Genomic DNA, 16334 nt, shown 5'->3' with positions numbered 1-16334 from the left:
ATGATGGACATTGACACTGAGGAATTATTGGAGGGTTGTAGATCTTATGCATTTTTTAGGGCATGAGTCTTTTTGTTGTTGCCAACTTGAACAGTTCAAAAAATTTCAAAAATCCACCGCTGTTCACAAAATATTTTCCAAAAAAATAATTTTCTGTGAATATCGAATGATTTAAAAAAATTAATTTTTGAAATTTTTATCTAAAAAGTTTAATTCAAAAAAAAAATAATTTTGAAAATTGGCAGCGGATTTTTGAATTTTTTTTTCTATAAATAAAATTTTTTGTGAATAGTGAAGATTAACATTATAGTATTACTTTTGATCCATCTGACCAAGGAATTTTCTTTGAAGTCCATATACATAAAGCATATTTCCTTCTCTAAGAACGATCGGGGCACGAACCTTGAAGAGAAAAAATTTTCTTTTGACCTAAGTCTTTCCATAATATCATTATTAATGTTATTGACAAAATTTATGTACATTTTAATTCCTTACATAAGAATGAAAATAAAATAAAATGTATCAAAAAAATATACGGCCTTGATAAGGGAATAATTGTACATATGTCGGAGAAAATACTTATCTCTCAAAGAATTTGCAAACACATCATTTTGAAAAACAAAATATCTGTTATTTAAAAAAAAATCGTCTATAAAAATACAATAATACAATTTTTACTTCATCTTAATTTTTTTGCTGATCTTTTAACTTTCATTTGGAGATATGTAGTATGTATATATAAGCTAAATATTTATGTCAATATCTGACTATTATTTTTCATTTTATGTACATACAGAGATATCCGCAAGGGATGGCTGGAGGGTTTGTATCCCTCCCTCTCCAAAAAAAAATATCCAAATTTAATTAAAAATTTAATTGTTCAAATTTTTTTTTCCAAAAAATGCACTTTTTGTAAATAGCTGTGGATTTTTTTTTTTAAATAAATTTCCAGAAAAAAAAGCCTCCCTGGCAAAACATAATTCTGCGGGCGAGCTTGATATATATAATACTTAAGAGTTAAACTATGATTTGATTTGAGGTCACAAATGTCCCATGATGTAGAATCAAATTTTCAATAATAATACTTACTATTTTAATAGTTTTGATAAAATAACGTACAATCATTTGTCAATTAATGTGTCACGGCAGTAATTATATTGTATCTGCAAATTTTTTCACCAAAAAGAAACAGACAAAAAACACTCAAAACTAGTAGGTAACTGGATAAGGCACTCGGTAGAGGTCATTGTTCCTAAATGAAACATCATTTCTTCTCTATGTTAAAGTCAAAAATATTGAATTTGATATATTTTGCATTTATACTTTATGTTTTATATTATATGCAGTTTGTTCCACAAAGTGCAATGAAATCCATCATTAGTTTTCAACAATATGAATTTTATTCCAAACTTACTACCAATAATAACAATTTACTTAAGAGATGATGTCAACATTCCTTTTCAAAAGGAGATCAAATCAAAAAAAAAAGTAAAAAAATCCTATTACTATTAAAACTATTTTTTAAGCAAAGAAATAATTATTTTATAATTTTCTTGAATTTATTATATAGTTAGTTTTATGAGTTTAAACTCATGAAGTAACTATTGACTGGATGCAAATAATTATGGAATTTTTATGTATTTAACAATTTATATTATTGAATTTTTTCAAGAACAAGATACAAATGGGCATAAACATACATAGATTTTGAATCATTGAATACAGAATAAATTAATTCATGAAATCAGACTTTTGAAAGTGTTTATTCCATTTTGCTCTTGAGTGAATTGTAACAATTAAATGTGTGTCTCTTTTCTCTTGATCATATGTTTTCTGATATTCCTTTTTTGTTGATGATACATCTCTTTCAACGTTTCGAGAATGACACAGAATATTTGTTAGGGCTAAATCTTCACCTTGTGCACATTTTCATAATTCATAATTTGTCCTATCAAATGATAGAGTAGGTTAAGTTTAATAATTTTCAAGATTTGTACTTCAAAATGTGGTCGAATTAAAAAAAAAGAAAAAAATCTTTTTATAATTATGGGATGTGAAAAGAAAAATTATTTTACAATTTTTTTTGAATTTGTTACTAATTTATTTTGACTTTATTAGATAGAGAATTAATCTACTTTGTTACTTTTTTCTGATTACAACAAATTTTATTCTATAAACTTTTTTAGTATTTAACATACAAATGGGCATATACCCATATGCATGGTTTCGGAAAAAGAAAGGGAATACACTCCAAAATATCAAAAACTTTAACAATTCTGATGATAAAAAATAACATGCATATCTCTCATAATCCAGTCCAGTACTCGTGAGACATGGTTTGTCCGTCATAGCTGCAACTTCGTATGGTAATGCCGTATTGAAAGATCTTTAACTTTGTATTTAAGAAAATTTGCTTCCAACAACAAAATTATATTATAAAGCAGAAAAATATTGTACTCAGTTACTACGCAAACACTGTATTACATTTGATGGACGCAAGGAAAGAACAAAATGTTATTCTCAATTTCCCAAAAAAGAAACTTTGGAAGAATATTTTACTCTTATTTCAGAGGCCGAAATTATACACATTGATCATTTCACAACAATATCAGGAAAAGCACTACAGATTGCAGATGAGTTGCATATCATAATGGTTTAATCTGGCAGTGTTAATTGTCTCAGAGCTATTGAAAGTGATGGTGCCTCTGAGAAAACACTGGATATCAACGTTGGATAATTAGACGAATTGAACAAAAACAAAAAAAATGAAAAAATGAAAATTTGAACAAAAATTGGAAACACCTTTCAAATGGATTATTTCTTTACTCCACATGAATTAAATGATTTTTAAAAGCATATTTGAATGCTATGAAGCAAAAACAAAAGGGCCAAAATCTTTCTAATCTCTCAAATTTCAAACTTTTCCTGTAAAGCGGACACTTTAACATTTGTAGCTATCAAAGAAAGTGCACCAGACATAGATGAATATGAATACAAATATTTGAGAAGATATCAACAGTAGTTTGTCCAGATTTGTCACATTGTACAAAAGGGCTACTTTATGTATGTACCTGAAAATATTCTTGAAAAACATCCTGGAACAGTCTAAGAAACTAAGAGGATTATCACTGCTGATGCCATTTTAAGATTATACATTCAAAAAATCTATCAATTTAGCTTAAATAGATTTGTTCGCCTACTTCAATTTTGTCAGTTGTTGACAATCTAAGTCTGAATTTACAGTTTTGCCCAATGGGAGCAGCTCATAGTTGAGGTCCTCCCAAATACACAGCATAACCTTTTTGGCCGTTAATCCAGACTTGTCGATTGTTAGAGACGCTTTCCTGTGCTTCACCTTCACTCTTTTAAACCATTTAACAGGCAGGACGAATTTGATTTAAGTCTTGCTCAACAATTAAAAGGGATTTAGTGACATCCTTTATAGATGGGAGAATTGCTGGATTTAGATCACTGGGCTGACAAAAAAGGAAATGCAGAGTTAAACTTCTTGTAGCCATTGTGGTTTCTATTTGAATACTACATTGTAAAAAATCACTTGCCTGGCATTTATAATTAAGTATGAACAATGGTGCGAGTTGATGTTGTTGTATAAAAGAAACATAACAAATCTATTTTTCAAAATACTAAGAGGTAGTAATAAAGAATGTTAAATTTTGATTTCTTTGTTCCAAATGTACAAAATAAATTTACTTTACAAAACATTTACCTTTTATGATTATCAACATTATATAATAACTTATATACATAGAATTAAAAAAATAAGATATTGGCAGAAGTTTCTCCTTTTCATAAGTAATTTTTATCTTTTTCGTCTATTTTTGCACTAAATCCGGGGGAGCTGTAGAAGTAAGGGATTTAACTTTAGCAAAAAAATACATATCGTGCAATATCATCTTTTTAAGCACATAAAGCTTTTTATAAATAAGAAAAAAAAGTGTATTTGATATACTTTTTTTTACTTCATTCAGAATCCTTTCCGGACAAAAATGGGAAAAAAAAATTCTCCGGGATTTTTCTTTGGTAAAACGGATTTCTATTTACCATTTGCAACTTTTGAGGGGTCAAAATTCGTAAGAACTCAATTTTGGGCCACCGTGATACCCCCTTCTTCGACTTCCATATTATCAGAACGGAATCGTTGGAACCACAACATTCCTGTTGCATTCGATATTGTATTGGGTACATAAATAGAGCAACTTTTTGGCCACCTACCCCGCCTTTTCACCTTGGTAGTAGTGATACTGAACAATGTATCGAATTTTATCTTTTGTTACTTTCATTTTAGAATACTATAAACACTAGTAATTACACAATTCTCCAAAATGCATACAAATTTTGCTTTAATAATATAGAAGATAATACCCCTACAAATCCTTGGTACTACCCACCGTTTTTCATGCGTATGCTCACAAGTGGCTACTCACTCAATACTTAGACATTCTAATAATAATAACAGCTTGAGAAAAAAAATTAATATGATTTGATGACCCAGGTAGTACTTTAGATCGTTGCCAAACCTCATTTAAAGTCGCATAATTTTTTTAAATTTTATGTTATGTAATTCCAGTTTTTTTTTTTTTTTTTTAATATTAGTTAAATTAAAGACCTACGAGATTTCCTCCATTTTATACAGTGCTCCTTGTAAATTATACTTTTCTTAAATACTGTAATGGGAGAACTATATACTGTGCAAACGGTGACGTATTTTCATACATATATGAATTATTTTTTACTCACTAAATGGCTCTTAAGTTGAATCAATGGTACTTTTTCAGGACTTTTTCAGTAGAATTAGCAAGATTTTTGTAAAATAACAGATGTTTCACTCAATGCAGTCAAATTGTATCAACACGGAATAATCAAATTGTATATCATGGTCACATAATGAAATGCCCAAATTTCCTTGATGGAACATCCTTTAAGATTGAAAGAAGCAAGAGCTGATGTTAATAGAAATACTCAGGTCCGGCAACTTTTTCAATTAATAAAGAAATAATAAAGGATTATGGGAGTTCACCCCATCATCGTTCAGACCAGGATATATATAAATATAATAAAGAGGAATGACACACTGTAAAACTGCGTGAGCGTCACTTGGTAGGGGAAATAAATTTACATATTAAAGTGTTTTCTTCTTCTATTAATTTAATTTTCAAGCATTCATATTTAGATTAGATAATATTAGGTCGAAATAAATGCATTGTTATATGTACCTATACTAATTCATAAGTATTGTTATTTAATCAATACTAGCGTTAGTACCTGGCATTGATCGAAGTTATTAGAGGTCGTCGAACAGACAAACTTTGCTTTAATGATATTGAAGATAACTCCCCCAGAAATCATCAGTTGAACTCTCCATTTTTTATGGGCACACTCAAACGGAATTTCTCAATAAGAAGATGTTCTCTCCTTAAGAATGAAAGAATAAAATTTAAAGCAAGAAAATTAAAAATTAATATGAAGTGATGAGCCAGGAAGTACTTAAGTATCTTGATTGTTACCTGGCTGGGCTTAAAGTACACATATTTGTTGTTAAAAAGGAACCTTTAACTCAAACTATATAATATATATTTGTATAAAATAGAATTTCACGTAAAGGCCTGTGAGATTTCATTCATTTTAGGGCAGTTAAATAATTTCATAATTATCATGGGCGATAAGCTTAGAGACTTTTTACTCGAAGATGATCTATTATTACAATACACTGCACTACACGTTATCATTATGAAAAATATATTTCAATGAATACGAATTTGCTAATTATGATAAGTAATTATATGAAAGGCACAAAGTAATATATAAATTTCCTTCAAGACCTTTGAAATAGACCTTATGGCAGCTGACAATTTTATGGGAATCAGCAAAGAAAAGGAAAAAAAATATGTTCTTCTTCTACTGAGTGTCCACTCTTTCCCCTGAGTCCTTTAACCATATCTATCGAGCATTTATAAATATTTGTGTATAAGTTTGGAACGGACCAATAGATAATGCTTGAGTAACTAAAGAGCTTCCAAAAGTTATTTTTTGTGAGATTTTCTCCCTCCAAACAAGGTTCATTTTAAATCACAGAGTCTTTTTATTTCCATATGAAAAATTATTGAGGTTTGAAGATTATAATATGCAGAATTATTAGAAATATATGGCCATTCCAAACGTATATTTATGTATGCTCGATAGATGTGGTAACCCGCCTTTATATAAACAATATGTATACATCAGGAAGCATTACATACAGCTCACTATGTGACTGTTTTTTATACATTCATACATACAAGGTTTGCTTTATTCTATAGATTTTTAACCAAATCAAAAAAAAATCCCATTCTAACTTTCAAAGTATTTCAAAATGTCTCAATTTAGGTATCTAGGAAAAGTTGATCAAATAAAACTGCATATAAACGTAGATATTTCATTTTAGACAAATTGAAGAATTGTCAGCACTGAAATTTATATAGGTTTATCATCTAGGAAAAGGATGTTTCAAATGTAAAATAGAGCTTTGAGCTCCAAATTGTTTTCAAGAAAGTACAAATGTGGACAGATTGATATAGTTAAATTACGAAACTCTATAAATTGGACAAGGTTTTACTTAACATAAGAGGAGTTGTTTTCGTTGAAGAATCTTGTACCTTTCAGTATTAAAAAGCCTTGAAATAATTAGTATATAAGCCCTAGATACTATACAAAAGCTACCTCTTCCACGATCACAACACCATCTACCTCCCAGAACCAAACACGGACATTTTCAAGCATATTTCTTATTATAGATAGACTGGTTTTTGGAATTTTATACAATATTCCTTATAAATAAATATAGAATACATTTAATTTTTCACAAGTTAGAGCCATCTATTGAGAGACATTTTAAAAGATTAATTATTCGCATTATAGTAAAAAATATTCTAAATAGAATGAGTGGATGTGTAGTGTTTATTTACAATGTGCCAATGATAGGAACTCTTCATTTTGCTCTCCAGGAATGATAAATATTTATTCATTCAAGGAAGCTACCAGAGTTGCGTAATATACAGAGTAAATCACCCAGAAATGCCCTTCCCCTGAAGTATTCTACTAAAAAGAACACAGTATAGTTATTTATAGTCACAAAAGCAAATGGTTCATTAATCAAAAGTTTACAATATGACATTAATGACAAGAATATGCATCCTTTGTTTCAACCATTTGTGCAGGTAAAAGCTCAGAGAAGGGAAAAAATAAAATACTAAATGCCTTTTCTAAAAATAATAAAAATGCAGGAATAAATATTTTAGAATATTAACACATCATGGAGCACGAAAATGAATATTGAATGCGTTATTTTTTTGTTGTTGGATGGGAGTGTGTAAAAAAATGTATCATATTACTCAAGAGAACAATTACAGGGTCAAAATTTGTATATCAAATTTATCTCAGTAATAATGATTCAATTGTTTAAATGGGTTTTAGGCTTCTAGGACACTTTGCCGAACGGACACTTTGAAGAAAAAAATAATAAATATATTTAATGACGATTCATTTTAATTCATAAAACTACTCCAATGACAACACATGTTGATAGTTATAATGTCAGAGACATCCTTGGAATAGAAGAATGTCAATCAGAACTTGACCAGATGCAAGGAACTCCAACAGATTTTCTATAAACGATTGATTCATTCGCATTGTCCATTGAAGCTCACTCATTGATTCATTAATTGACTTCTTCTCTTCTTTAAATATTTTTTTATCTTTCTAATTTATTTTTTAAGTAATTATTGGACAGTTGTCATGATTCATGTTCTAATAGACTTTTGAGCGAACTGTTGAAGCATCTTTATATCAAAATGAATCAATTAGTAATTGATCATCACTTAATCAGTGGAATCCGTGGCAAATAATTAAACATTTTATCTTTTAAAATTGTAATAACATAAATTGAATCATAATTGTAGGATAGATTTTTTTAGTGTTTTATACATATTTTTTTTTTTTTTTTTTTCAGTTTGTATGGTTATAAGAACTTATAACTTCATATTGTACTAGTAACTAATTAACATGTCTTTATTTTATATTTCCCATCTAGAGCCTTTTATCTCTATCAGAAAGGGATTGGATCCCTTTATAGTTTCTTCATACAACTAATATATATTTATAACACATTTCAACAATTCTTTAATATTTAGATTTGTTCTTTTAATTTGATAATTACATAGGCCTAACATCATTCTTCATTCATTAAGGCCTGAAGAAGTGAACTTTTTTGCACTCCAAGAGTTAAGACCAATGAAATGAAGAGAAAATCAAATGAAGATACCTGTAACTTGATCATCCATTTCAAGGGATGCTCTAACTCGGATTCCGTACTCGATCAGGAACGACAAGATGAAAATTCATCTGAAGAAAACTACCAGGCCACATAAGAGAGTAGTCCTTCTTTGTGAAATATATTCCAGTATAGAAATAATGAAAAAGATCCATTGACAGAGAGTAGGGAATTTAAATATTCCAAATATGATAAATAATTATTTTATTTGAACTTCTAGGAAGCGCAGTGTTATGATATTAATTATTATTATTTATTACGGAATATGACGTCATAATAATAAATTGAAATTGTAAAAAATCAAGTATTAAAATATTACGATAATGTTGTCTGTTTGTTAGTACACATCCATAAAAAATAGGATCACTCAGTACTAGTGTTGGATTAGTCATAGGACTGATTACCTAATCAGTCTTTTTTCCACGCCCCTTTCAGTCTTTTTTTTTTTTTATCAATCTGACTTTTTTTTACCATTCAACGGATTGATACTGTTGTCTTTCAGTCCTACGGTCCCAGCTATCTTTTTATTTTCTTTACTCATAGCTAGGATTGAAGAATTTAAGAAACTAAGAAAATAATGAATGATATCTAGAACGGATATTAATACGTTTTAGTCAAACAGCTCCTACAGGCATCTTGCCTCTAATAAAGAGGTAATGAATTATGATGCAACTTCATTGACTCAAATGACGTAGTTAGTTGTAACTACGTCATTTGAACTGCTGTAGTTTCTACAAAAGACCGATAAGAATTGGTCCTAGGACTGACAAATTTTATTAAGACCAGACTGATAGAACTGCATTTTTCGAGATAGATCCAACACTACTCACTACAGATCTGCTAATCACCTTTATTTTTGTAGTCATTTTAGTGAAAAAATATAAGTCTTCCAATTGTAGTAAATTTATATCCCCTTCCATTACAATATTGAACAAAAATCCTTGGATATGGATACTTTTTAAATTTTTTTTTTTTTTTTTTTTTTTTTCAAAATTAAACACTGTACATTTTTTTATAAATAATATAAGCTATGAATTAAGTGTCTTTTTTCATCATTTTTTAGCAAAAAAACTAAATATGTCGAGTTCAAAACAATACAAAATCAATAAAAATATTTTTACATAACTTTAACCCATGGTACTTTTAATTTGCTGATTGTCTTAATGGAGAAAAATGACTTTGAATAATAATAGTGTTGAATTACTATAATCCCAGATATTTTTGATGAAAAACTGAGATAAGTTTTGGACTATGCAACCAAAGATTAATATCATCTTTGGTTGCAACTTATTTGTACAAATGTCCTGTCCAATGGTGTTATTAATGTAAGTGCTATAAAAAGAAACTTTATCATCTCATATTGTCAGGCCCATTTTTATTAATAATTTAGTGTAATTAAAGTAAGCTTTACCCTTCATAATTTACTACTTCAATGACATAGAATGTTTATTTCATATATAACACAATTTTAGAATGAAACAATCCTATTATGTACAATACACGCTTGTAAAATGCTGTTATTTTTTGTCAAAATCGTTTCCAAAACTTTAGAATGCTGTTTAATATTACTTGATATTTATATTTAACGATTTTAATAGTTTTAAGAAAATTTATGGGGCCTTTTTTGAGGAAATCGATGTTTTATATCCAATTATCCATTTTTTTTATTGGCGCAAAAAAAAAGTTATATCTGCAATGAGTCAATGACAACACATTTTTTTTATTTTGAATGTTTAGAAAATTAAAGGGGTAATGTTACTAAATTATCTTAAAGTTTTCACAACAAATATTCAGAAATATAAACTTTATAAAGTTTTTTTTTTTTTGGGGGGGGGAGAATGAATTACTATTGATAAAAAGTGTTTTTTTAATACAGTTATGACAATTTGATTTGTTTTAAATAGTTATTGTGGAACTACGCATAATATGTCATAAATATTTTTTTTATGTTATCCCTCAAAAATTTATCCTTTCCATTCAAAAGAGGATAATTACTTTACAGACGTTGTATAGAACGCACTTATCTGATTATAACTTTATACTAGAGTAGGTTTACCCGGCGTAAAGACGTGAAGAAACTAAAACTAATTCTGAAATCTTCCGCTTCTTATAAAGATTATAAGGTTCAAAGGACAAAAAAATTTCAAGTTTAGCTATCGTTCGCTCCTCTTTCATATTATTGTCAAAAATCCTTTACCTTATTCTCTCTTATTTTTTCTTTTCTAAGCCTTATAACCTCCTTTAGAATGTAGTTTGCAAAGTTTGTACGTACCAAAATGCTGCGAGAATCATTCTCAAATTTTTACGTTTTTTATTTTTGTTTTAAATAAAATAGTGGATTGTTAGTCAAAAATTTGATTTTAGAACAATGTTATTTAAAAACTTCCATGGCCTTGAAGGCCAAAAAATGGTTACTAGTACCGTCTCTTGAGCCTTTAAAACCACCATTCATTTGTTTGGGTGTGATTCCTGGACAAACACAGATATTCGCATTTAATATATATATCTTGATAATGGCACAATTAACGAAAAAATTGGTATAAAAATATTTATATTTGTAAATATAAAATGTAAAATCCTTAATGTAAAAAAGTTAACCTTTTTAACGTCACTTTGACTAATTTTTAAAACCTTTTTTTTTTTTTTACTTTTCCTTCCATTTTTTGGAATGAATCAATCGATTTCAATTTAATTCTTCTATAGTTCCATCTAAAACTGTTCTTAAAGTTGTATCTTAAATTAATTGATGATGTATCGTATCAAAACATCTTGTTTTGATTTTATTTAAAACATCTATTAAAGAAGTTAACTACTCATGTAAACCATTTGGGAACTTGTAACTTACACACTTGGAAAGAAAAAAGAAGATAGATTGTTATTCATTAAGTATATATTTATCAAAAATCTTTATTAATATTTTTCTGATACATAGTCAATATAAAATTGATTTATTCTATTCTTCCACCAGTGATCTGTCGGATGGCGAGAAGCCTCTTTTATAAAAGAGTTACAAGTATTGCAAATGAAGTTCGACTCCATGACAGTCCACTCCTCGTCGATAGAGGTCTTCATGGCTTCAACCTTCGGGTAGTGGATGCTACAGGCCCTCTTTTGGATGTGCAGCTGGAATGAAAAGTTGAGAGGATTGACATTCGGACTGTTTTGTGACCACGTTCACTTGTCCCCTTAAGCAATTTTTTTATGTAAGAAGATATGATTAATTTTCATAGTATGAGCAGGGCCATATTTTGCTGAAAGATGACGTTGCCGTTGTGGAAATTTGTCTGGCCCCAAGGGAGCAGATTGGCCTTGAAAAAGTCGACAAAACCAGATTCGCGACGTCCATGAGCGCATCTGCTTTTTTGATGGACTTTTTCTAGAGTCCTCCTTCCTCTCTATGGTCTCGTTGGGATTTAGCCTATTCTTTAAATTGTAGATGGTCTTACGAGCCATTCCTGTAAGCCTGCCCACTTCTGTTGGAGTGTGACCCTCACTAGGAAGAGTTGATACCCTAAGCCTTGAATCTTACTGCGATGACATTTCTCGTCCGATTTAAAAAATTCAAAAAGCAGCAGGTGCTTAAGGTATATGGCTACTTATACAATTACAGACAGTTCTAATTTCCTGACACAAAACCTCTCCAATCCATATAATACATGTGTGTAAGTTTCAAGTTTCCACCCGGTAAGTAACTTTTCTTATTTTTAAGGCTATTAATTATGACTAGATGAAATACTTTTTCTATTCTTGGATAGTTTTTTGAAAGTTGGAATATAGTACGAAAACTGCCGGTATATCTTTTTGATTTCTAAGTTTTTAAAATCATATTAGATAGATCATGGAAGTTGCCATCCCTGATGAAGGGGGCCAACATATTTACAGCAGTATCATTGGAGGGCAACATAGCACCCACTTCAAATAACTTGATATGACAGACGCTACAAATGATTATCAATAAGAACGCATATTAGATGCATTACATCAGTATGTTTATTGTAACAACAAGCAACTATTTCCTGCATATAAATGCATTTTTATATATCCTTAATAAGCAACAAAGACACAAAAATTGCTTAAAAAAAGTGCAAAAATAAATTTTAACTCCTTCATATAAAAAAGTTTTTTTTCTTTTGTTTTTTTGTTCTTTTTAATTATTATGATCTATTTGCGGGCCGCACTGAGTGAAGGTAAGGCACCAAGGAAATTCAATGATTGTGTCTTTTTTTTAATTCAAGACAGGGAATATATTCATTTGAATGATCCCTGATGAAGGATAATTTAATGACGTCACTGTTGATACGCATAGCACTCTGTCTTATATAATTGTAAGTAATAAATCCAGAATTACTTCATTGCAAGGCAATAAAAATTAAGTGAATAAATTAAATAAATATAATTAAAATTCCTTTATAGTATACAATGGTAAACCTAGGACCATGGTAGGCAACCTTTGAGACATGGAGTGCCAACTTTACCCTTTCTAATCAATGAGTGTGCCACTATCAACAAAAATGGTAAAAACATACACTAACTACGGGAATATGTTCTAATTTTGAATTTCATTTTTCCAAAAAATGTGGCTTTCAAATATAACAATTGTAATTATTTTTTTAATACTACTTAAATCTTAACCATACATTTCTATAATTACACTCCAATTTTTATTGTAGTCTAGGCATGGATACCATAACAAACAGCCACAGCCTGTTATATGAAAAAACAGCAACTTAACAGTATAAGCTGAGGCTATATGCCACAATTAATCCTGTCTACTGGTTAGTGCGATCCGTGTCCTTGCTTTTCTTGGCTGAACTTTATTCTCTAAGGCTCATAGTTTGTCACTTTTAATTGTAAAAATGACTGGGAATTGTCAGTCGTCAAACGGCTGTAGATAGGGCTGAGCACACTTTTCATATGCGAAAACACCTCTTCTCACAAGTAAGTTGAGCCGAACATTGAGAGGAGGGACCATGCAATATTCTTTAGACAGCCGAACTTAGCTGGAGCATACCCCCACAGTGATGATCTCTTCAACTCTATCAACTGGCTCTTTACGTCCTGTACATCCATCCAGTCGATCAAAGCTGTGTCCAGGTCCTGTCCATTAAAGCTGTCAGGCTTGATCAAGAAGGAAAACATCGGACCGTACCGTCTGAAATACACAAAGCAGGTCGGGAACTCTGCCTCTAGCTCACGCATGTATTCGGCTATTTCAAAAGCGCTGATGTTTCGTTTTGAGGACCACTACTTCAAGTGTTGGAAGTAACGGAAAGTGGAGGACGCAATATCATCATACTGCAAGCTTGGCGACCAAAGCATTCCACGTTTCAAACATGTCCTGAACAGTTTGGCCCTCGCCTTGCAATTTGAGATTTAGCTCGTTAAGGTGCCGGTGATGTCCCCTAGAAATATCAGTTTCACAATCGGCGTCTCGTCCTCCGGTTGCGGATAAAGTCTGCCAGAAACACCCTGATGCAGCTTACAAAGCACTCAAGAACTTTTACACAGCTCAGCCATCTCACTGCCGAGTGGAGAGGGAGATCTGTGTATGCACTGTCAATTTCCTCCAGCAAGGATATAAACTGCCTGTGTGTTAGTGCAGACCGTTGGACAAGGTTGATTACCTTTGACACCGTAGCCATGACATCATTGAAATCTGAATTGGATATTGTAGGACACAGGTTTTTCAAATTAATTATGCAGTGGAATTTCATGACGGGGTGTACAACTTTTTGTTCAATTAGTTTGACAGCTCCCTTTTACTTACCAACCATTGAAGGGGCGCCGTTTGTAGTTACAGCAAACACCTTCTTCATATCAACTCCCCTATCCTCAAAATGGCCTGTAATCACCGTAACTACATCCTTGCCCTGGTTGTGTCTTGCATGGGCTGTAAACAGCAAAGCTCCTCTCTCATATTCGTAGTGCCACTATCACAGTATCTCGCCATGACAGCCAATCGAGGAAGGTCATTCCCGTTCACACTCTCATCTAAGGCTAGGCTAAAAACATTAGCATCTGTCAGTCCCCTCCGTTTGTTGGGCTCTAATATCACCTACCCTGTCATCAATGAATGCTGAACAGTACAAGACGACGTGGTCATGTCCTTTATCCGTGAAATTGCCTTGGATGTTCACAGATACTTTAAGACAGATGGATTGTTTGTTATATCTAGCCATGGCATGTTTAACGGCTTCGGCTTTTTCGGTGGAGTCTTTATACAGTTTGTCGTGTTTTGTCTCGAAGTGCCTCTTAATGCTGGAAGTTCGGTAATCAACATTGTCAAACAGTGTGATTTTTGTCATACACAAAACCCTATTTTTTCGTCCAGAAGGGCTGGAATACCCTAACTTTATTTTTTTTTAGCCGGAGTCTCCATCATCTGTTATATCAGGTACTACTTACGACTAACTGATTTTGATCAAGTTAGATGTACGTTCTTTGCTTTGGTCAGGTTGTAGTAGGGCAATTTTATATACGCCTATGGGCCTGTGGGAGAGTCGGCATGTGTTGAGTGTAATGTGTTGAGGAGTGTGGCAGTTCAACGACTTCTTCTCAATAGTGAGGGGTTGGATCTTTGTGCACTTCTGCTTAAGGGCTTTTTTTTCCTTTTCTTTAATCCTGAAAATAACGCATATAAACGTTTGCATTTTCATGAATAAATACCATTCTAGTCGAAGCGAATTCGATTGGAGTATCGTGCTGTCAGTCTGAGATTTCTTTTCTGATGCTGGTCCAGTGTGGCGCGTGCCGGTGAATATTCCTCCGCATGCCAGCAGTGACACGGGTGCCATAGGTTGCCTATCCCTGCTCTAGACTAAAGTGGCTTGTGAGACATCTCATCATGCATTCACTCAAATCTTCTGCAGAGTCAAGAGAGAGGAAGGTCGCTCGGAATTAGTGTTGGATAAGTACTAGGACTGATAACCTTATCAGACTTTTTTCCTCGCCCCTTTCAATCTTTTTTATTTTTATTATCAATCCGATCATTTATAGCATTCAACGGTCCTAAGGATTGATACTTCTGCCTTTCACCCCTAGCTTTCTTTTTATTTTCCTCACTCATAGCTAGGATAGAAGAATATACGAACTAAGAAAATGATGAATGATAGCTAGAACGTATGATAATTATTGATATGTTCTAGTCACACATCTCCTACACGTATTCTGTCTCTTTGAAAGAGGTTATGAATTATGATCAGAGTAGCATAAAATGTTATTTAAATAGAGGGTCCGAGTTTTTACAGTTGCTACCTGGTTCAAGGAGTGTTCCCTCCATTAATATAAGTTTTATTTAGGAAAGCTGTCATCATTATTATTTTTTATCTGCCCCATCACAAACCAAAATCAATGGAGTCCAAAAGCAAATAAGTGCCGTCAAAGATTAAGGAAGAACTTGGGAGAAATGATATCTTGCCTTAGACGAGACTACAGGTAGATCCAGGCATTATTTATTTTCCCATGGACACGGGGCATGAGAACTTGCACTCAGAACTTGAAAACCCTGCAGCATGATGACTCAGACTTGACCTAAGCCATGGAACCTTCTATACCTTCTTAACATCTTTCATCTTTAAATAAGGGAAACCTAACAATGGTCATATAGAGGACTAATCGATACTGCAGTCATTGATCATAGTTTAGTCTAAGACAAGAAGATTATCATTTCCAACAAATTATTTCCTAATCTTTAACGACACTACTTTACTTAGGGACTCCAATTACTTTGTTATGGTGTAGAGAAAAAGAATAGCGTTCACAGTATAAAGTTTCATAAATTTTACAAAATTTAGATGGCTATCAATATGGAGTGAGACATTGCAGGACATTTTGTTCATATCTGACATAAAATTAGAAGCATCAGGACTTGATTCAATTAGATTCTTTGAATAAAGCTTCAAATTATTTTCATCAATACAGTTTTTCTTATGCTGTTGGAATGCGAATTTTCTTGAGGCTTGGATCCCAAAACCACACAGGTCACATGACAAAAATATTTAAGCCTTAC

Source organism: Lepeophtheirus salmonis, chromosome 7, assembly GCF_016086655.4.
Source record: "Lepeophtheirus salmonis chromosome 7, UVic_Lsal_1.4, whole genome shotgun sequence".
NCBI classification, from domain to species: Eukaryota; Metazoa; Arthropoda; class Copepoda; order Siphonostomatoida; family Caligidae; genus Lepeophtheirus; species Lepeophtheirus salmonis.
This window is presented reverse-complemented; position numbering follows the sequence as displayed.